Below are 13,973 nucleotides of genomic sequence, written 5' to 3'. Positions count from 1 at the left end.
GGCTTAGGGAACTGGGTATGTTTAACCTGGAGAAGAGAAGGTTAAGGGGTGATATGATAGCCATGTTCAAATATATAAAAGGATGTCATATAGAGGAGGGAGAAAGGTTGTTTTCTGCTGCTCCAGAGAAGCGGACACGGAGCAATGGATTGAAACTACAGTACAAGAAAGAAGATTCCACCTAAACATTAGGAAGAATTTCCTGACAGCTAGAGCTGTTCATCAATGGAATTTGCTACCAAGGAGTGTGGTGGAGTCTCCTTCTTTGGAGGTCTTTAAGCAGAGGCTTGACAGGCATATGTCAAGAATGCTTTGATGGTGTTTCCTGCTTGGCAGGGGGTTGGACTGAATGGCCCTTGTGGTCTCTTCCAACTCTATGATTCTATGATTCTATATGCTTCTTTGTATTGCCTTTGAGCAAAGGCACGTCCTGGTTGTTGTTGTTGTTGTTGTTGTTGTTGTTGTTGTTGTTGTTTTGCTATGGAGGGACATAAAGCTAGGCTTCTTGATTTATCAGAATCAGAAGGTGCTATTTTTTATACTGCCTTTTGGCTTTAATTAGGGTCCCCAAGGCTCCTGGTTCTCGACCTTTTCCTAGCTAGTTATTACACGGCAATAAGTATGTTTGAGGAGCTATAGCAAAACTGCCTCCAAACTGGTCTGCTCCAGCATGATACCTAGCTTTATTTAAACCAGAAACATCAAATCAAAGCATTCCACTTTCAAGATTCTGTAGCCTGTACCGAAGCAACTCCCTTCTGTGTACACGGGTACAGGGATCACTCACTATGGGAAGTTGCTTATCACAGCCTTCTCCCTACTTCCTGCACAGCGCACACCTACTGCAATGTGGCGCATGGCGTCGATGTGTGCTAGATGGGTCTCTGACATAGAGGCATCTGCTCAGTTTCTCTTCACTCCCTGCTTGCCTACCCACCCACCCGCCTGCCTGCCCCACTTCATCCGAGATGGCTGGAGTCTTTCTGCAAACTCCTCTTTGTCAGAATGGAGGCACCTCCGCCGTGCAATTTTTCATTTCCTTTTCGCACTTCAAAAGAGGCTTTGGACTCCTTGAGACACCTCATAAAAGAGATTTCCACTCTAAGGACATCCAGAAAGGAAGCCCACGCTCCACCATAACCCTCCCCCCCCCGGCTGCCGCCCCATGCCTTGTTCGGTCCTTAAACTCTGAACTTATAAATATATAAATAGGCCCTGCATTATTGGACAAGGCCCAGAGGAGGGCACGTTGGCGGGGGGAGGGAAGGGAGGGTGACTGAGCAAATGAGGCCCACGGCACTTGTAAGATGTAATGCCTTGATTTGGTCCACTTGGCTCCACCAGGTAGAACAGGAAGAAGGGGCTCAGTATTCCCAGCAAGGGGGTTTGCTACACGCCTCGAACATTTCCTTTCAAAAAAAACCCGACAGTGGTGCAGTCTTTGGTTACAAGCTGCCGTGCCCTGCGTGCCCGCCAAAAGAGGCACACTGGAATAAAAGCACAGCTGCAAAAATACAGGGCTGGGCCACTCATGCTAGCACAGAAGGCGTGGGGTGGGGAGGAGGCAGTTTCTTCCCTCAGCAATGAAAAGGCACCATGCCAGCTTGCCTTACCCTCCCCTCCCCCCCCACCACACTCCTGCCTTTGGGCAAGCTCTGCTTCCCCCTCCCCTCCTTCTCCCCCATCCGAGGTATTTTGTTTTTGAAGTCATTTTGCCTCCAAATTCTTCCCCTGACAGTATTAATCTTCCACCTGCCAGCCCATGAATAGAGCTTTCTTTTTGTGTCTGGAATAGGTTGCCAAGGGAAAGGAATCGAGGAAGGGAGGAGAAGAAGCCTGTGTTACAGGTGGGGCAAGGAGGTGTTGGCTGCCCTCACTTGGAGCTATATAAAAATCCTCAGCTGAGCCCCCCCCCCACTCCACTGCCACTAGGGCCAGCTGCGGTGAGCCCCCCCATCCTACAAAACAACCCCCTTCAGAGGGTCTGAGGTGTTGCTTGCCAACCTGGAGGCAACTCAATAGAAACATCTCTTTTTTAAAAATGTACATAATACATTAGCCTGAAATTGTATGGAGAGGGGAGAGGGGAGGGAGCCACTATCAAAACAGGAAGGGAAGAAATGTTCATGAAGTGGCGAGATCACGTGGGTGCTGGCATGTTCTGTATGCACCCGCTTGGATATAGAATCTTAGGCCTCCAGTCTGAATGAATGGCTGGATCAAGCCGGGTTATCACATATGAAAACACCAGGTCAGGGATTCTCTCTCAAGCACTGGATTTTCTCAGTCTATTGCACTGCTTCCTCACAGAGATGTGAGGAAGCCAACCAGGGGCCAGGTTATTTTGCTGCCTGAGACAAAGGACAAGATGCACCCACCCCTTCCATTTACAAAAGCTGCCTAGGCTGGTGGTTGAATTGACTTCAGTATATCTAAAGGCATCAAGCTGGTTTGGGGTGGGGGCACACATGTTTCTATCCTTTAACAGAACTCAGGAGCAACAGCCTCATTGAAAGGGAGTTTTTAAGCAGAGGTTGGATGGCCATCTGTCATGGATGCTTTAGCTAAGTTTCCTGCCTTGCAAGGGGTTGGACTCGATGACCCTCGGAGTCCATTCCAACTCTACAATTCTTTGAGTCTTTGATTTGATGCTGCCACCCCCAGCTATCTGCTGCCTGAGACAACCACTACTCTGTCTAATGGCAGTGCCGGCTTTGACAAGTTAATCCTAGAACGAATACTAGGAGGGGTGTTGCAAGGAGTTTCTGCATGAAGATTACCTAGGATAGGGCAGCCAAACTTTTCATACCAAGTGGGCCACTAGAATACTTCTAATTGAACAGGAGAACTGCTCACTGTCTTGTCATGTGGGGGCTAGGAGTGAGCCCAAAATTTGGCACACGCTGCCATCTTGCTGCCTTCCCAAAGCCAGCTAAGTGAGGGGCTCGGCTTTGGGAAGAAGATGTGAAGCTCTGGAGGTTCCTAGAGGCCTCCCAACTGCTTCCTAAAGCTGAGAAAGTGCTAAGTAGTTTTTGGGAAGGAGGAGGGAGGACTCTGGGACTCTGTCAGAGCCCTCATGCCCCCTTCACAAAGTGCAGTGTCTCATTTTCCTGGCTTTGAGAAGGCAGTGTGAGGGCTGGGAGCATCAAATGTTGTTGAGGGCATACCAGAAAGGTGTTAAGGGCCATATGTTGGACCACCCTGACCTAGAAGAAGAGTTTTAAGGGTGCTGGGGGTTGTAGTTGCATGACTACAGCCATTTTAGATCTGGTCCTAACCAATAGTGATGACTTGGTTAGTGGGGTAGAAGTGGCAGGATCATTAGGTGGGAGTGACCATGCTCTTCTGGAGTTTATTATCCAGCGGAAAGGAGCAACCAAGCATACTAAGGTCCAAATTCTAGACTTTAAGAAAGCCGACTTCAGAAAACTTAGGGAAACGCTGGGTGAAATCCCATGGACAGTAATACTAAAAGGGAAGGGAGTTCATGATGGTTGGGAGTTTGTTAAAAGGGAGATATTAAAAGCACAACTTCAGGCAATACCAATGAGACGGAAACATGGAAGGTGCCTAAAGAAGCCAGGCTGGCTATCTAAAGAACTTTTGACTGAGTTAAGATTTAAAAGGGATATGTACAAAAAATGGAAAAGGGGGGAAATCTCCAAAGAGGAATTCAAACATATAGCCAGCACGTGTAGAGACAAAGTCAGAAAAGCTAAAGCACAGAATGAACTCAGGCTCGCCAGAGAGGTTAAAAGCAACAAAAAGGGCTTTTATGGGTATGTCCGTAGCAAAAGGAAAAACAAGGAAACAGTGGGGTCACTCAGAGGAGAAGATGGTGAAATGCAAACAGGGGACAGAGAAAGGGCAGAACTCCTCAATGCCTTCTTTGCCTCAGTCTTCTCCAAGAAAGAAAAAAACGCCCGACCTGAAGAATATGGAGCAGATGATTCAGCAGGGGAAACACAGCCCAGGATAAGTAAGGAGGTAGTACAAGAATACTTGGCTAGTTTAGATGTATTCAAGTCTCCAGGGCCAGATGAACTACATCCAAGAGTATTAAAAGAACTGGCAGAGGTGATTTCAGAACCACTGGCAATAATCTTTGAAAATTCCTGGAGAACAGGCGAAGTTCCAGCAGACTGGAGGAGGGCAAATGTTGTCCCTATTTTCAAAAAGGGGAAAAGAGAGGACCCAAACAATTACCGCCCAGTCAGCCTGACATCAATACCAGGAAAGATTCTAGAGCAGATCATTAAGCAAACAGTCTGTGAGCACCTAGAAAGAAACTCTGTGATCACTAAAAGTCAGCATGGGTTCCTGAAAAATAAGTCATGTCAGACTAATCTGATCTCATTTTTTGACAGAATTACAAGCCTGGTAGATGAAGGGAACGCTGTGGATGTAGCCTATCTTGATTTCAGCAAGGCCTTTGACAAGGTGCCCCATGATATTCTTGTAAAGAAGCTGGTAAAATGTGGGCTAGACAATGCTACCATTCAGTGGATTTGTAGCTGGCTTACTGACCGAACCCAAAGGGTGCTCATCAATGGCTCCTCCTCATCCTGGAGAGTAGTGACTAGTGGGGTGCCACAGGGTTCTGTCTTGGGCCCAGTCTTGTTCAACATCTTTATCAATGACTTGGATGATGGGCTTGAGGGAATCCTGAGCAAGTTTGCAGATGACACCAAATTGGGAGGGGTGGCTAACACCCCAGAGGACAGGATCAAACTTCAGAATGACCTTAACAGATTAGACAACTGGGCCAAAGCAAACAAGATGAATTTTAACAAGGAGAAATGTAAAGTACTACACTTGGGCAAAAAAAAATGAAAGGCACAAATACAGGATGGGAGACACCTGGCTTGAGAGCAGTACATGTGAAAAGGATCTAGGAGTTTTGGTTGACCACAAACTTGACATGAGTCAGCAGTGTGATGCAGCAGCTAAAAAAGCCAATGCAATTCTGGGCTGCATCAATAGGAGTATAGCATCTAGATCAAGGGAAGTAATAGTACCACTGTATTCTGCTCTGGTCAGACCTCACCTGGAGTATTGTGTCCAGTTCTGGGCACCACAGTTCAAGAAGGATACTGATAAGCTGGAACGTGTCCAGAAGAGGGCAACCAAAATGGTCAAAGGCCTGGAAACGATGCCTTATGAGGAACGGCTTAGGGAGCTGGGTATGTTTAGCCTGGAGAAGAGAAGGTTAAGGGGTGATATGATAACCATGTTCAAATATATAAAAGGATGTCATATGGAGGAGGGTGAAAGGTTGTTTTCTGCTGCTCCAGAGAAGCGGACACGAAGCAATGGATTCAAACTACAAGAAAGAAGATTCCACCTAAACATTAGGAAGAACTTCCTGACAGTAAGAGCTGTTCGGCAGTGGAATTTGCTGCCAAGGAGTGTGGTGGAGTCTCCTTCTTTGGAGGTCTTTAAGCAGAGGCTTGACAGCCATCTGTCAGGAATGATTTGATGGTGTTTCCTGCTTTGCAGGGGGTTGGACTGGATGGCCCTTGTGGTCTCTTCCAACTCTATGATTCTATGATTCTATGATTCTATGATTCTATGATTCTATGAAAGGTAGGGGGAATGGGCTTGATAAACATACAGTGTGTCCGTAGCCTCATATACAAGACACAGTAGGGGATTGCCCTTGGAGGAAGTTAAATGCCCTGGGTGGGTGGTAAAATGGGAAGAGGAGACCTGGAGAAAGCAAAAAGTTGGATAGAAAGCCTGTTGGATCTGACCAGAGGCCCATCAGGTCCAGCATCCTGTTCCCACAGTGGCCAGCCTGTGGGAAGATCACGAGCAGCAGATGAGCACAACAGCACACTCCCAGGCAGAGAGTGCATCTTGGCAAGCACAGCACAACATTCCGATGGATGCTTTATTGGCCTTTAATAATCATCAATAAAGATGGTTCTTTTTTGATGCTGCAGAAGGCAGATGGAGAATATGTGCTGATGTAGGCAGCTGGTCACATTACAGGAACTGAGGAGCAACTGATGAACAAGCTTGTGTTTGATAGTGAGGAACAGAAAGACAACTCTTAAGGAAGGAGCCAGGAGCTTGCGATTCAGTTGTGCAATAATTTTCACTGGGAGTACAGCGCTGTCCCTTACATTCATAAAAGATGATGGATGACTTTGACGGAGATGATGACATTAATTAGCAGCAGCAGAGACTTACCATGGTGTGTACATAGTCATCTATAACATACAGAGGCAGCAAGGAGAACTTTCACCCCTCTTTCTCTTCCCCATATTTCTGATTTAGTCAGGGTGTTGGCAACTTGCCAGGTGGTTATGTGTGCACTTTGATGAGGTCATCCTCGGTAAGTGGTTCTCTGGAATTACCCAAGAAAGCCTCTGTCCCCGTGTGAGCTCTCTGAGTATCTTAAGGGCTCCATGGAGCATTGAACTCGACTGATAGCTTCCAAGTAAGACAGACGGGTCTTGATGGCGGAAGGGGTGGAGGAGACTCCAGGAATAGGTGCAGAGCAGAAAAGATGCACCCAGAGCACAGGTACTATACCTCTTACAGGTGTGCAGTTGCAGGGTGTGAAACAGCTCAGACTGCTCATGGTAGACTGCTTCTGTCCTTCTCCCTCTCTCCCTCGCTCCTTCCACCCCACTTCTCTCTCTCTGTCTGGCTGCTGACATAATGAAGCCTAAGCTAGGGATGCTTAAAGAATTTGATATATGTGAATTCTGATATGAACTGACATGATCTGCAACCCTCCCCTCCCCAACTTATCCACTGGCTTTTGTGCTTCCTGAGTTTTCTGACGATGTTTACAGCACACACATTTACACACAGTATCAAAGTATTGAAGTACTACAGAAATATGATTTTTTTTTTGAAAGCGAGATAAAATGTCTTTTAAAATGCATATTAATAAATATATATTTAAGTATCCTTTTAAGCTAATGCGGTGGTGGTTTTTAAAGTTCGCTGATCTATGCCAAAATGGGACAAAACAGACTTAGGGGTGAACACATGTAAAAAAGGCCACAGGCTGGAAACATACTGATTTGTTCACCCCTAATGTACCAGCCTCAACTGCATTGCTATCTTTCCCTTCTCTGAAAAGTACATAGGGTGTGGAGGGCTCCCTGTTCCTGAATAGGGTAATTGTGCCCCTTAAGGACCAGGTACGCAGCTGTCCATGGAGGCGCAGGTCCAGGGCAGCTGTCTAACAGCTCCATCTGGTACGCAGGCTGAGACCCTACCTGCCCACAGACTATCTCACCAGAGTGGTACATGCTATGGTTTTCTCCCGCTTGGACTACTGCAATGCACTCTTTGAAGGTGACTCGGAAACTACAACTAATCCATAAAGCAGCAGCTAGACTGGTGACTGGGAGTGGCCTCTGGGACCATATAACACCAGTCCTGAAAGACCTCCATTGGCTCCCAATACTTTTCCGAGCACAATTCAAAATGTTGGTGCTGACCTTTAAAGCCCTAAACGGCCTCAGCCCAGTATACCTGAAGGAGTGTCTCTACTCCCATTGTTCTGCCCAGACACTGAGGTCCTTCTGGTTGTTCCCTCACTGCGAGATGTGAGGTTACAGGGAACCAGGCAGAGGGCCTTCTGGGTGGTGGCACCCGCCCTGTGGAACACCCTCCCATCAGATGTCAAGGAAACAAATAACTACAGTATCTGACTTTTAGAGGACATCTGAAAGCAGCCCTGTTTAGGGAAGTTTTTAATGTTTGATGTTTTATTCTGTTTTTATTCTGTTGGGAGTCGCCCAGAGGGGCTGGGGAACCCCAGCCGGATGGGTGGAGTATAAATTTATTATTATTATTATTATTATTATTATTATTATTATTATTATTATGGAGGGAGAAGTTGAAAGAGTGAAGGCTCAGCTTAATTCTGTCAGATCCTACTTTTACCTTTGGGAAAGTAGAGAGTGTATGCAAAAGCTTTCTCTGTCTCTCTGTAGGAGCTGATCCTCAGGGCGGAGAAAAGTGACTAGAGGAGGTTGCACTCAAAGCACTCCTTCCAAAATCTGAATGTGCCTTTAAGGTTGTTGCTCCCTACTGCAGAGGTTAATTTCTAGGCGTGGGGAAAGGTTTACGTCTGCCTTGAAGTTATTGTCATTTGGCAAGGAAGCCCTGTCTCATAATTCCAGATATATGAGGGTGCACGTGGGTTAAACTAGAATCCATGGGACTTACTTCTGAGTAAATCTGTGTACGTGTGAGTTTCCAATCACCATGAAGGCCAAGTATTTTGGCTTAAAGAGTTGTCCAGTAAGCTGATACAGTTGTACACAAAGATTGACTTTCTTGCTCTTTTCCTCCCTCTCTTGCCTTGGGAAGCCAAATTGTTTCACAAGACCCAAAGCCCTTCCCAACCAGAAAATCTCCCTGTGGTTCTATTTGACATTCCTATCATTTTAACAACAGGGAGCCTGATTTCATTCTGCTCCTTGTAGAAAAAAAAGAAAGGGAAAGAAGGAAAAAGGTTTTGTTAAACTTCGCTTGCTAGAAAGAGCCAGTGCATTGCATCCCAGAGATCAGCCTATCTTTGTATTGTCACCAGAGATGACTTCACTAACCCCGATCGGTTGGCTTAAGGAATTTACTGCAACAGAATGTGATGATTGTCACTAGCTTAGATACCTGAGAGAGGGTGGGTGGGGTTGTGACCAATTAGGGGATGATAGCTCTATCAATGACTATTAGCTATGATAGCTAAATGGAATTGCCATGTTCAGCAGTATGCCATACATGTAACCATGAATACACTGCATGAATAATGTAGCCTTCCTGCACTAATCAGAGGCTTCAAACCACAGGACCATAGAATTGTAGATTTGGAAGGGACCACGATGGTCACCTAGTCCAAACCCCTGCAATGCAGTAATATTTTGTCCAATGTGGGGCTTGAACCCACAACCCTGAGATTAAGAGTCTCATACTCTACCAACTGAGCTATCCAAGCTTCCCAGAGTTATCTGGCTGGCTCCTCCTAGAAGCTCGATGGTTGGCTAGATGGATCCTCTCTCTAATCCAAATTTAATTAAGTTTAAATTATTCAATTTTCAAGTTACCCTTCCCGATCAGGTGCGATCCTAGGTCAGTTTATAAATCTGTATATTTACAACATTTAAATGATATTACAAAAACAATAATAACCTGCAGGAATAAAACAAAAGCAGTCTAATTAACCATGGACCATTGTTCCAATGGCCTGATTACATGGTGTGTCTTGAGACCATGCCTAAACTGAGACAAACAGGCAGACTTCAGGGTGGTACAAATTCCACAAATGGGGTGCCACAACTGAGAAGCCCCTCCATCTCCTGCTTCACCATTATAGGCCTCCCCTTCAGATCTTGAGCCCCAAATATGGAGAGATGTCTTCCTTCAAGTAACAGGGACCCAAGTCATTCAGAGTTTCATATGTTAATGTCAGGACCTTTAACTGGGCCCAGTAGAATGTACAAGTAACTAACATAAGATTGGAATGATATGGTTCTCAGTTAGAAACATTGTTTAGATACCTAGCACTTGCAACACTCAACTGCACTTTTCAAGCCCTGGGTGCCAAGCAAAGGTCAGAAAGGAGGACAAAAGAGCTCACCGATTTGCATACAATTCACATATGCCTTTTCCAATTTACAGTTGCAGATGCAAATATAGAAAGAATTAACAGAATTAAAATATAAATACAATGCATTTCACCTTGGAGAGGAAGACTGTCACCAGGTGGCCTGTGTCACCCACCTAGTTGGCTGGCCAGGTACTGATGATGTGCGACTTCAAAGCCCTTCCTTTCCCTTCATATGCATTTCATGATCTTATACCAGACTGAAACCAGACAGCCTTTCAAAGCAGATTGTCCTCTGCAAAGTTAGATACATGGCCAACCTATTGCCAACAGCAAATAAAAATATACCGTAAGTATTTGAAAAGCAAAGCAACACCCCCTCTCCCCCAACTGGCAAAGCTTTTGTTTTAGCGGGAAGGAAGGAAGGAAGGAAGGAAGGAAGGAAGGAAGGAAGGAAGGAAGGAAGGAAGGAAGGCTTTCTGCACTATATAAACCTATATAAGCTCTAATAATTACTGTATATCTTTTCCCCATACAGAAAGTCTGCTAGAGAAACAAGGACACTTTATATTTACTTTAAAACGGTGGACACTGCTGAACAATAAAAAATACAGCCTTTGTTTCCAATCCCTGGTGAGATTGCATAATAACCCCACCCAGTTTCCAAAGTTCAGAAAGTTTAATTTCAGTAAAGAACAAAGTGCCTGGGAACTCTTCTTCCCATTAGCTCTGTCTGTAAAGTAGTGAACTTTGTCCAGAGCACAGGGCAGCCTGTTGTTCAAAAGGGTGTGTGTGTGTGTGAGAGAGAGAGAGAGAGAGAGAGAGAGAGATTCTAGGGGTAAAGAGGCAGCATCCTTTGGCTTCCTTGCTATTGTCAGTTCCTTCCCTCAAGTCACCTGGAGGTGTCCCTATGATTCTGTTAAAATTTGGCTGTGCTGTACGCCCGGGGGCATTAAAATAAAACCAAATTAATTTAAGAGAGGAGCTATTTCAATGGGTTGTGTCCTTTACTAACCTGCCAAAATGAGGACGTTGAGGTTTTAGGGAATGTATGGGCGAGAAAGGTGAATGCAGTAGCATGAAAGATGAGTTCCATTGTATGAATTGCATATTCAGTTGTTTGTATTCCCCCCCCCAAAAAAAATGATCTTTCTATCTAATCCAAGACTGAGAGGGGGCACGTTGGGCCAGGCTTGGTGCCAGCATGCTGCACCCCTTGACAGTGCACACTGAGGTGTATTACTGCATTGACGCTTGCCCTTTGTCCCCTGCATCAGGCAGCTTGGAGTGCCATTTAAATTCCCCACTGTGCCACAGCGATACTTATGGCACTATAAGAAATTAAAAGGGTGGGCTTGAGCCACACCCACCAGTCATTTCTCCTCTGGTCACCGCTGTGGATACATTTGACAGTCAGGTCAAATGAGAGGTCCTTTGAGAGTGCTTGCTCTAGTCTCCAAAGAAGGTCTGAAGTACAATTCTGAAAGACCTAGACCTGCCGCAGAACCTTGCAGTTTCACTATATGGAAGAGATCATCGCAAAGTAATAAGGAACAGACAGAAAAGATCTGGAAGTCATTACCCATAATGATTATATTAGGAGGGGGAACTGGCACAAAGTCCACAAAAAGCCCAGCTTTGGTCCTTTCCTTTCTCTTTCTCCCCCCTGCCTCCACCTCCTTGATGCTTTCAAGTAACAAAGAACAACTGGCACTCATTTTGACTTCTGTTCTGAGTCATCAAAAGTGAGAGAGGAAGAAAGGCTGGCCTCCTGTCCTGCTGTGCCTTGTCCACTTGCTATGGAAACACACACCTGGGCTAGAAACAACAAGGGACTCCAGAAAAGCAGAAAGTGCTGCAGACCGAGATGGGAACACCTTTCCGACTGGGACTGAGCCACTATATCCCCTCCTTCAGTCCAAAGTAAGGGAGGATGTCTGAATGCTGCATTAAGAAAGCAAACCTTGCGGTAACTAAGAGCAGGGAGGGCCAATATGTCAGTTTTGGTTTCTCCCAGTTTCTCCTTTTTCCAGTCCTAAATTCAGTTCTCCACTTTTCCCTATCAGTTTGCAATTTGTTTATTCTTTAAAAGTCCTCATGAAAATTCCTCAGAATTTCAGTTTGGACTTCTCCTAATATACACATGCTTCTGTGCAATTTTGCATAATATGCACAAAGATCTCTCCTAATATTGCACATTTCTGCATGCTGTTTTCATCAACATATGCGTTTTTATGCACAGTTTACCCTAGTTCACCTATTGTATGGGGTGTTAGGGGAGGGGCAGTATCTCTGCTGGGGGACATCATGTCATGCTCCTTCTGGAGTCGTTTGTCCACCTTTGGGCCTCACCCTGCACTCAGCTCTTACCTGCGGCAAGAGCAGCCACACCTCAGGAATGGCTTAAACTGGCCAACTAAGTCTCTCTCTCTCTCTCTCCCTCTCTCCCTCTCTCCCTCTCTCCCTCTCTCCCTCTCTCCCTCTCTCCCTCTCTCCCTCTCTCCCTCTCTCCCTCTCTCCCTCTCTCCCTCTCTCTCTGTAGCAGCCTTGTTGCTCAGGAATTCAAAGAAACCAAAAAATGAAGTTTTTATATCAGTGGTTAAAATTTGTGCAGTTTTGAATTGTTCCACCTGCCACTTTGATTCAAAATGTCTTCCAATTGTATACAAATAGACAAACACCTGCTCCTTGATCTCAGGAACCATCATGCAAAAGTTGCTTATGATATCTCAGCAGGTGACCATATGCCTAGTGAACAGGCAAACCATGTTCCAATATATCTATTGTGTGCATGTAAGTATCTATATCTATCTATGCTTATGTAAATTTTATGCAAATCCGTTTCCTCTGCTTTGGTCACATGTTTCCTCTTTGTAGGGAGATGCAGAAGTGGCCACCCAACTAGACTGGGCATCAGCAATGTTATAAACTGTGCCTTTCCTTCCCACCAGTTGCCTTCTGTGTGTGTGTGTGTGTGTGTGTGTGTGTGTACTTTCCCATTCTCCTGAAGTAGGGCAGATGACAAGGAGCATTGCTATGCCAATCTACTCACCCACCCAGTCACCCCAACTCTTTCCTAAGCATTCACCATGAACAGATTCCTTTTACGCATCATTAAAAAGGAAACATGAACAATGTATTTGGAAAATCTGCAGTGTTCCTTCTTCCTATGTCACATAAAACACAGCTACAGAGGAACAGAAAGCACAGTAGTGCCTTGGGGAGTGGGGGTTTGGCTTTGATTATGCCAATATGGAAGAAAGTCTGAAACAGGTTACTCAGTTGATGGGAGCAAGGAACCAGTGAACTCGGCTCTGGGGCTAGTAAAACCTGTCTGAATTAGAGACAAGCGGAGCAAGATTAATGCTTTACTAGGTCCCTCCCTCCCTCCCTCCCCTACACATACACATTTGGCCAACTCGAGACACAAATGATTAATTTTTCTAGTTGCAGGGGGTAATCGAGTTAGCAGATGTAACTAAAGTATTACAAGTCATGCTCTCAGTTACAAGAACAGCCGCTTCCCCTTGCCAGGTACATGGAAAGATTATTCTTTCTTTTTTGAATTGTATAGTTAAGAAAAGTACTGAAAATGGAAATGGCTGCAGGGGAATATAGGGAGGTTTGGACGGTATTTTCATCAAATGGTGTTGGGGCTTTCCGTGGTTGAGAAAGGTGGAATTGAAAATCACAAACTTTAAGCATTTCATGGAGCAGTTGGGTGAGTGGCTGTTCTGCATGTAACATGGTGAAGATGGAAAAAGGGAGTGCAAGCCACTCATGGTTCCTCCACGGTGGAAACCATAATAAGAGTAATTATATTTCAAGTGAAGAATGTTTCAGACAATTTAGGCTTTTTTAAAAAAAAAATTAAAAGTTTGACACTGTTTCACAAGGCCTGGGCCTGAGTTGTGAATGACTCCCTCACTACAAAATGGGATCTCTAAGGTCTACAAGGAAGGATATGTACCCTATTCAGGTACTTGCTACCTGTGGGCACCAAATGCAAGAAGGGTGGTAATGTCAAGTTTGGGAACCCAGCGTGGCACTCGAGATGTTGCAGGACTCCAAGTCCCATGAGCCCCACTCAGCACAATCAATAGTCAGGGATGATGGGAGTTGAAGTGCCATCTGCAGTAAACAATTCCGGCAAGTATAGCTTGTTGAGGGTTTCGAGAGTTGTTAGGAAACCCCTGTTCCCCTCACCAAGCCACAATTCCTAGAGTGGTTCGACAGTCAATCCCTCTTCCCAGGGAACTCACAGCACGTATAACTTCATATTAGTTCCCACATTTCATGATTGTTAATATATCATGGAAAAGTTCAGGTCCCCCATATTTGAGGATAACAGGTTATCTTGCAAACAAAGCCTTCTTGGAATGTAGAGTCATTCCAAGAG

At 45.3% G+C, this 13,973-nt stretch overlaps 1 non-coding gene across 1 annotated transcript; it reads right to left on the bottom strand.

Annotated features, from left to right (window-relative positions):
* Positions 1–8,892: 8,892 nt before the first annotated feature.
* Positions 8,893–8,965, bottom strand: TRNAK-CUU (transfer RNA lysine (anticodon CUU)). The gene has a single exon. It is a non-coding gene; the product is annotated as a tRNA-Lys (tRNA).
* Positions 8,966–13,973: the final 5,008 nt, after the last annotated feature.

This window comes from Zootoca vivipara, chromosome 1, assembly GCF_963506605.1.
Source record: "Zootoca vivipara chromosome 1, rZooViv1.1, whole genome shotgun sequence".
In the NCBI taxonomy this organism is placed as follows: domain Eukaryota; kingdom Metazoa; phylum Chordata; class Lepidosauria; order Squamata; family Lacertidae; genus Zootoca; species Zootoca vivipara.
The sequence above is the reverse complement of the archived record's forward strand: the minus strand, read 5'-3'. Positions and strand labels throughout refer to the sequence as shown.